A 10,257-nucleotide genomic window follows, 5' to 3' on the forward strand; every position below is an offset into this window, starting at 1 on the left:
AATCCAGGTCCCAGCCCCAGAGGGTACTTCTGGGCTCTGAGAATGAAAGCAAGCCTAGGAAGACCAGCTGATTTCATTGAAGAACAAGAAATGCTTCTTTAAGACAAATGTTGATATCTTAGGATATAGTCTAGATGGATATGAAACATGAAATGATATCCTGAAGGCCAGAGGAGATACAAAAATAAAAAGAAAAATAGATCAAACTGCTCTGAAATAGAGCATTAGGGGGGAAAAAAGACATGGCTTAATTATAACTGTATGAGAAAAAGTTACTGGAACCCAAAGAAGTCTCACAGAAGAAGAGATGCAATATCTCAGGGGCAGAATCTGACATGATTTGTCCAGAGAGGGACCGAATCCAGGTAACTATTGAAAGTCTAAGCCATGAGTAACAAATCCATGGTGAAAGCAATCAGAGAATTGTCCTGGGAAGGCCAGCAGTGCCGTGTTAGTGGTTACAGAAAATCTAGACAGATCTGAGAAGGGAAGGCCAGGACAATCAGAGAATACACAAAGTATGATTTTGTGAGTTTTGAGGTATACAACCATTGTAAGTAGAGATAAGGTATTGCCTAAACTCTAAAGAGAACCTGCCCTAGAATTCATGGAATTGGACTGTAAGACACTCATCTAAGCGATGAGCCATAGTAAAGGGGAACCAGGCAGAATAATGATAGAGCAAAACCAGGCCTGTGTTCAGTGTTTATCTAATGGTGGGGAGAGTGTCTCCTGTCACTGCTCTGCTTAGAGCCCCCCCAAAACTCTTACTTCACTTAGAGAAAAAGCCAAGCCCTCAGATCAGCCTACAGCCCCCTAAATCTGTCCCATCCCCTCCCCTGTCTGCCTGTCTCCTCCTACTTCCCTTGCACAAGCCACTCTTGGCACACAAACCTCCTCGAATTCCAGCACACTCTCTGTTTCTGCTCTTGCTGTGCCATCTATCTAGAACACTCTTCCCCAGATATGTGCATGGATCATGCTTTACCTCCCCGTAAAGCCTCTACTCAGATGTTTCCTTCTTAGCCAGGCCTGCCCTGACCACTCTATTTTAAACTATGGCATCCCCAGGGCAGAGTCAAGATCATGGAGTAAGAGGACACAGAGTTAGCATCTCCTCACAGCTAGAGCACCTACCAGGCATTGGTGGGGGACCTCGGACACCTAAGGGGAACCCCCGAGAAACCAGGTAGGGCATGGGGGGAAGAAGGGGGGAAAAGTGGAGGCTGGATGGGCTTGGTGTCCCTGTGGTGTGGCTGGGGGAGGGGAAGGGTTCCCATGCCCGGAGGGGCCCATTCACACAAGGGGATCAATGGGGACAGGGAGAGACACTTGAGGGATCAGAGGATCTGAAGGAAATGGGCCAGTATTTCCCCCACACACTCGGGCCCAGGGGAACCTGCTGAGATCCCAGGCCTGATCCTCCACACTCCGAGGCCCCCTCCAGCTGCACCAAGCCTAGGCTCTGCCCCAACCCCCTCCCCCAGGGCCTTTTCCAGCTGCAGGGGTCCTGAGCCGAGACCCCACCCCCCACAGCCAAAGCCTTTTCCAGTTTTTTGTTTCTTTGTTTTTTGGGTTTCTTTTTACTTTTGGCTGCATTGGGTTTTCGTTGCTGCGTGTGGGCTTTCTCTAGTTGCAGTGGGTGGGGGCTAATCTTCATTGCAGTGCAGGGACTTCTCATTGCGCTGGCTTCTCTTGTTGCATAGCACAGGCTCTAGGCAAGAGGGCTTCAGTAGTTGCAGCATTTGGGCTCAGTAGTTGTGGCAGAGGCCCTAGAGCACGCAGGCTTCAGTAGTTGTGGTGCATGGACTCAGTAGTTGTGGTGCATGGGCTCTAGAGCACAAGCTCAGTAGTTGTGATGCATGGGCTTAGTTGCTCCGAGGCATGTGGGATCTTCCCGGACCAGGGATTGAACCTGTGTCCCCTGCATTGGCAGGTGGATATTTAACCACTGCGCCACCAGGGAAGTCCCCTGTTAGTTTTTTGTTTTTTGGGTTTTTTTGTTTTTGTTTTTTGTTTTTTTTTTGCTGTTGTGGTTCTATTTTACTTTGTTGTTGTTTCACTTATATTTTTAATTTCTCTAATAATTTTTTATTATTCTAATTTTGTTTTATTTTTTATTCTTCGTTATTGTTCTGCCTTTTCTCTCTTTTTATTTTATTTATTTTTTTGTCCACACCATGTGGCTTACAGGATATTGGCTCCCAAGCCAGGGGCTGGGCCTTAGCTCCTGTGGTGGGAGTGCTGAGTCCAAACCACTGGACTAACAGAGAACCTCAGACCCCAGTGAAAATTAATTGGAGTGAGGTCTCCTGGAAGACCTCATCTTGGCACCAAAACCTGGCTCGACCCAACTGCCTGCAAACTCCAGTGCTGGACGCCTCAGGACAAACAACCAGTAAGAAAGGAACACAGCCCCACCCATCAAAAAAAAAAAAGAGACAACAAAAAAATATGTTACAGATGAAGGAGCAAGGTGAAAACAGACAAGACCAAATAAATGAAGAGGAAATAGGCAACCTACCTGAAAAAGCATTCAGGGTAATGATAGTAAAGATGACCCAATATCTTGGAAATAGAATGGAGGCACGATTGAGAAAGTAAAAGAAATGTTTAAAAAAGACCTAGAAGAACTAAAGAACAAACAAACAGTGATGAACAACACAATAACTGAAGTGAAAAATACTCTAGAAGAAATCAATAGCAGAATAAATGAGGCAGAAGAATGAATAAGTGAGATGGAAAATAGAATGGTGGAAATAACTGCCAAGGAGCAGAATAAAGAAAAAAGTGTGGAAGGAATTGAGGACAGTCTCAGAGACCTCTGGGGCAAGATTAAATGTACCAGCATTTGAATTATAGGGATCTCAGAAGAAGAAGATAAAGAGAAAGGGTCTGAAAAAATATTTGAAGAAATTATAGTCAAAAACTTCCCTAACATGGGAAAGGAAATAGCCACCCAAGTCCAGGAAGCGCAGAGAGTCCCATACAGGGTAAACCCTATGAGAAACACACCAAGACACATATTAATCAAACTATCAAAAACTAAATTCAAAGAAAAATATTAAAAGCAGCAATGGAAAAGCAACAAATGACATACAAGGGAATCCCCATAAGGTTATTAGCTGATTTTTCATCAGAAACTCTGCAGGCCAGAAGGGAGTGGCAGGATATATTTAAAGTGATGAAAGGGAAAAACCTACAACCAAGATTACTCTATCCAGTAAGGATCTCATTCAGATTTGACAGAGAAATCAAAAGATTTACAGAGAAGCAATAGCTAAGAGAATTTAGCATGACCAAACCAGGTTTACAACAAATGCTAAAGGAATTTCTCTAGGTGGGAAACACAAGAGAAAAAAAGACCCATGAAAACAAACCCAAAACAATTAAGAAGGGACTTCCCTGGTGGTCCAGTGGTAAAGAATTATATACCATACAATTCAGGGGACAGGGGTTTCATCCCTGTTCAGGGAACTAAGATCCCACATGCTATGGGGCAACTAAACTCACGTGCCACAACTACTGAGCATGTGCGCCTGAACTAGAGAGCCTGTGTGCCACAAACTACAGAGCCCATGCACTCTGGAACCCACGCACCAGAACTACAGAGTGCATGCACTGTGGAACCAGCACCACAACTAGAGAGAAGCTTGCACACCACAACGAAGAGCCTGCACACTGCAAGGAAAGGTCCCGCATGCCTCAACGAAGATCCTGCATGCCGCAACTGAGACCAAATGCAGCCAAAAATAAATAAAATAAATAAATAATAAATACCTTTTAAAAAAATCTAACTTAAACAAATTTAAGAAAATTGTAATAGGAACGTACATATAGATAACTACCTGGAATGTAAATGGATTGAATGCTCCAACCAAAAGGCACAGACTGGCTGAATGGATACAAAAACAGGCCCATATATATGCTGTCTACAAGAGACCCACTTCAGACCTAGGGACACATACAGACTGAAAGTGATGGGATGGAAAAATATATTCCATGAAAATGGAAATCAAACGAAAGCTAGAATAGCAATACTCATATCAGATAAAATAGACTTTAAAATAAAGACCATTACAAGAGATAAGGAAGGACACCACATAATGATCAGAGATCAATCCAAGCAGAATGTATAACAATTGTAAATATTTATGCACCCAACATAGGAGCACCTCAATACATAAGCAAATGCTAACAGCCATGAAAGGGGAAATCAACAGTAACACAATAATACTGGGGGATTTTAACACCCCACTTACACCAATGGACAGATCATCCAGCCAGAAAAGAAAAAAGGAAACACAAGCTTTAAATGACACAATAGACCAGATAGATTTAATTGATATTTATAGGATATTCCACATGAAAGCGGCAGAATACACTTTTTTCTCAAGTGCACAAGGGACATTCTTCAAGATACATCACATCTTGGGTCACAAATCAAGTCTCAGAAAATTTAAGAAAATTGAAATTATATCAAGCATCTTTTCTGACCACAGCACTATGAGATTAGAAATCAATTACAGGAAAAAAACTGTAAAAAATACAAACACATGGAGGCTGAACAGTGTGCTGCTAAATAACTAAGAGATCACTGAAGAACTCAAAAAGGAAATAAAAAACTGCATAGAAAGAAATAACAATGAAAACACGATAACCCAAAACTTATGGTATGCAGCAAAAGCAGTTCTAAGAGGGAAGTTTACAGCAATAAAACCCTATCTCAAGAAACATGAAAAATCTCAAATAAACAACCTAACCTTACACCTAAAGCAACTGGAGAAAGAAGAACAAACAAAATCCTAAGTTAGTAGAAGGAAAGAAATCATAAAGATCAGAGCAGAAATAAATGAAATAGAAACAAAGAAATAATAGCAAATATCAATAAAACTAAATGTTGTTTATTTGAGAAGATAAACAAAATTGATAAACCTTTAACCATACTCATCACAAAAAAGGGGGGAGAGGAATCAAATCAATAAAATTAGAAGTGAAAAAGGAGAAATTACAACTGACACTGCAGAAATACAAAGAATCATAAGAGACTACTACAAGCAACTATATGCCAAAAAAATGGACAACCTGGAAGAAATGGACAATTTCTTAGAATTGTAAGACCTTCCAAGACTGAATCAGGAAGAAATACAAAATATAAACAGACTAATCACAAGTAATGAAATTGAAACTGTAATTAAAAATCTTCTAACAAACAGATGTCCAGGACCAGATGGCTGTACAAGGAAATTCTATGAAACATTTAGAGAAGAGCTAACACCTAGCCTTCTCAAACTCTTCCACAAAATTGCAGAGGTAGAAACACTCCCTAACTCATTTTATGAGGCCACAATCACCCTGATACCATAAACAAAGATATCACAAAAAAAGAAAATTATAGACCAATATCACTGATGAACATAGATGCAAAAATCATCAACAAAACACTAGCAAACAGAATCCAACAACACATTAAAAGGATCATACCCCATGATCAAGTGGAATTTATCCCATGGATACAAGGATTCTTTAATATATGCAAATCAATCAATGTGATACTCCATATTAACAAATTAAAGGATAAAAACCATATGATCATCACAATAGATTTGGAAAAAGCTTCTGATAAATTTCAACACCAATTTATGATAAAAACTCTCCAGAAAGTGGGCATAGAGGAAACCTACCTCAACATAATAAAGGCCATATATGACAAACCCACAGCAAACATCATTCTCAATGGTGAAAAAATGAAAGCATTTCCTCTAAGATCAGGAACAAGACAAGGATGTCCACTCTTGTCACTATTATTCAACATAGTTTTGGAAGTCCTATCCACAGCAATCAGAAGAAAAAGAAATCAAAGTATCCAAATAGGAAAAGAAGAAGTAAAATTGTCAGTTTGCAGATGACATAACTATACATAGAAACTCCTAAAGATGCCACCAGAAAACTACTAGAGCTAATCAATGAATTTGGTAAAGTTGCAGAATACAAAATTAATGCACAGAAATCTCTTGTATTCCTATACACTAATGATGAATGATCAGAAAGAGAGGTTAAGGAAACAATCCCATTTACCACTACAGCAAAACGAATAAAATACCTAGGAATAAACCTGACTAAAGAGGCAAAAGACCTGTACTCAGAAAACTATAAGATACTGATGAAAGAAATCAAAGATGACACAAACAGATGAAGAGATATACCATGGTCTTGGATAGGAAGAATCAATACTGTGAAAACGGCTATACTGCCCAAAGCAATCTACAGATTCAGTGCAATCCCTATCAAATTACCAATGACATTTTTCACAGGAATAGAACAAAAAATTTTACAATTTGTATGGGAACACAAAAGACCGCAAATAGCCAAAGCAGTCTTGAGGAAGAACAATGGAGCTGGAGGAATCAGGCTCCCTGACTTCAGGCTATACTACAAAGCTACAGTAATCAAGACAATATGGTACTGGCATAAAAACAGAAATATAGATCAATGAAACAGGATAGAAAGCCCAGAAGTACACCCACGCACCTGTGGTCACCTAATCTATGACAAAGGAGGCAAGAATATACAATGGAGAAAAGACAGTCTCTTCAATAAGTGGTGCTGGGAAAACTGGACAGCTACATGTAAAAGACTAAAATTAGAACAGTCCCTAACGCCACACACAAAAATAAACTCAAAATGGATTAAAGACCTAAATATAAGAATGGATTCTATAAAACTCTTAGAAGAAAACATAGGAAGAATACTCTTTGACATAAATCACAGCAAGGTCTTTTTTGACCCACCTCCTAGAGTAATAAAAACAAAAATTGACAAATGGAACCTAATTAAACTTTAAAACTTTTGCACAGCAAAGGAAACCATAAACAAGATGAAAAACAACCCTCAGAATGGGAGAATATACTTGCAAATTAAGCAACAGACAAAGGATTAATCTCAAAAATATACAAACAGCTCATGCAGCTCAATATCAAAAAAAAAAAACCCAATCAAAAAGTGGGCAGAAACATAGCACAGGGAGATCAGCTTGGTGCTTTGTGACCACCTAGAGGGGTGGGATAGGGAGGGTGGGAGGGAGATGCAAGAGGGAGGAGATATGGGGATATATGTATACATATAGCTGATTCACATTGTTGTGCAGCAGAAACTAACATAACATTGCAAAGCAATTCTACTCCAATAAATAATAATAATAAAATTATTTTAAAAATAAAATAAACTACAGCAATCCCACCCCAACCCCCAGGCACCTCCTATATATCCCTCTGCTTTTATTTTTCTTCACGGCACTTTTCATCATCTGATATACATATATTTTACCAATGTGTGTTTCTTGTCCGTCTCCCTTCAGTAGAATATATGCTCTTTGAGGGCAGGGGTATTTGCCTCTTTGCTCTATTAATGAGTCAGGGCAAAGAAAAATGTCTGGTTTATTAGATTCTTAAAATATATTTGTTGAATGTACCAAAAGATTTTTTTTGAATAGTGGATGCTTCCAGCAGACCTGAAATTGATCCATACCATAGCTTTTACTACTGGAGACTCTAACAAAATCTTAAAGAACATAGCAGGAAAAACAAAAGTGTGGGATTAAAAGCAAAGAGAAAGTAAGGAAAAAAAGTGTTTTCTCCCAGCCAACACCTCTTGCCCTGTAGGTATTAGAGAAGAATAAGCTTCAGTTGCTAGAAGCTCAAATGAGCTTTGTCAAAGGAGGAGAGAACAATGAAGGTATATATTCATGCCAGTGTTACAGAGAAAGATGCAGTGGAAAGGAAGTCTCCTCAAGGCCTGAAATATTCAAAAGCTGAGGAAAACAAAGTCATACCTGAGTTAATAATTTTTGAAAATATAATATGTACATGAGGGACTCATTATTCTAATGTCTACTTTTATATATGTTTGAATTTTTCCATTAAATAAATGAGTTTTAAAATAGAAAAGCAGAAGAAGGACAGTGCCCTGAGAAGCATAAGGCAGAAGTACTGGGAGTCACCAAGTTCTCAGGGACACAATCTTCAGAAGAAACCACAATAGTTCCAGTTCACCAATCTGCTACGGGCAATTCTGCGGCTGAATCAATGTGGGCATGAAGGAGGCCCCTTCCCCCCTTCCCTCCTTTCCCCCCTTCCCCCCTTCTGTAGAGTAAAGGCACTTGTTACAGAACTAAATCATCCCATAGCAGCAGTGGGCTGCCAGTGTGGCTCGCAGGAGAGGTGGATGCCGTGTCACCATGAAGAGCCCACCTCTGTGCCAGTCCAGAGTGTAGAAACTGGGACTCATAGGGAAGCTGCAAAGCAAGAAGTCTGCAATATTGGTTAAAACAACAGTACCAAAACATGACTCAAAAAAGATCTGGTGACTAAGCCTGGCTCCATTGAAAACCTCAGAACTTTTGCAAAGAATCAGCAAAGTCTCAAAGGCTACTCTCCAAGAGAAGGATCAGTGACCTCTCATCCCATGCCCAGTCATCATGGATTGCTGTCTTAGGAGAGATTTCCCACATGTGAGTTAACAGATCATGGATTCTGGGTGACTGATAACTGCCTCTGCAGAAACTGAAAACATTTCTTCCCTCAAATTGCCATTAGTACTTGACACTAGCTGGGAATTAGTTTGTTTCCTGAATAGGGTGGGTAGGAGGCCTCAGTGGTCATAAACTTGCCTGACCTTGAATTCTTTTCAAAGGAAAGCAATTTAGGGATATGGCATCAGAGGTCCTGAAGGAACTCCACTCCAGAGAAACACAACCCAGCCCAGGCAGCATCGCTGGAAGAATTCCAGCTACCCACCCTGCAAATGAAAACCCCTCAGTTGAGAGCAGAATAAGAAACTGGGCAGGGGATAGGGGCTTCCCTGGTGGCACAGTGGTTAAGAATCTGCCTGCCAATTCAGGGGACATGGGTTCGAGCCCTGCTCCAGGAAGATCGCACAGGCCGTGGAGCAACTAAGCCCCTGCGCCACAACTACTGAGCCTGCACTCTAGAGCCCACGAGCCACAACTACTGAGCCCACATGCCACAACTACTTAAGCCTGCACACCTAGAGCCCATGCTACACAACAAGAGAGCCACCACAATGAGAAGCCCGTTCACTGCAACTAGAGAAAGCCTGCGCACAGCAACAAAGACCCAATGCAACCATAAATAAATAAATAAATAAATAAATAAAATTAATTAATTAATTAAAAAAAAAAAGAAACTGGGCAGGGGGTAAATTTTGGACTTAAATTTCTTTGCGCCCACCAGGGCAAGGTAATTTGATTTTGTTCTTAATTTCTTTGGACTTGAATGTTTTGAGTCTTTAACTTGCAAGAAGAATTAACTTGGGGGCTTTAATTACTCGAAGGACAATTGATAATAAGAGAGCTTTTCATATTCAAGTTTGGGTTCCTCCTATTAATTGGCATTTATTATTAATGTATATTTATGCATTTTAGTATTGGACCATCTTAATGTTCCATTTTAATCCTAAAGCACCATCTCCAATTGCCTGTATTTTACACATGCTAGAAATAATTTGGAATGGGAATAGGTAATATGTTTTAAGTCTTGGTTACAATGTTGCATGGTAGTGCATTTAAATAATGCTCTGTTCTGACCCATTTCAGAACTTTCTGGAACAAAATCTACATTGTTCCCTAGAGATCCTTCAGAGAAATGGAGTGGTCTCACACAGGTAGAAAGAAGAAGGACTACCTTGATAAATGCCCATCTCCTCCCCCAGAGGGAAATCCACACCCCTAGTTGACCACTCGTTGGTTAAACCCAGAAGGTCAAGAATAGGAAAACCTGGGAATCCTTGGAGGGAGAAGCCCATTCCCCACATCTCCTTTCTATGAGAAGAGATTTCCCTGAGCATCCCAGGCCTCCCCCACCTCCCCCGCACAGAGATGGAATGGGACACCTGGACTGTAATACCTAGTCACTAGCCATAGCTATTGTTCCACAATTCTAGACCACATGGAGCTAATCTACCAAAGATCCCGCACACAGGGAATTTTCTCTCTTTCTCCTTCTCTCCACTTGCTTCAGTGGGAAGTGGTGGCCTGGTTGAGAGTGTTTGCTCTGCAGACTCAAACATTCCCTCAGATGAGTTTTTCCAAGATCTGGATAGGAAATTAGAAATACTATTTGGCTATCGTACCAAACCACAGTGACCAACATAGCCTTTATCAGTAATAAAGGTCATAGTTTGTTACTCTGTCTTTTTCTTTATTTCTCTTCTGGTTAGAATCTCAGGTAGAGAAGAGTA

The sequence above is a fragment of the Mesoplodon densirostris genome, chromosome 13, assembly GCF_025265405.1.
Source record: "Mesoplodon densirostris isolate mMesDen1 chromosome 13, mMesDen1 primary haplotype, whole genome shotgun sequence".
NCBI lineage: Eukaryota > Metazoa > Chordata > Mammalia > Artiodactyla > Ziphiidae > Mesoplodon > Mesoplodon densirostris.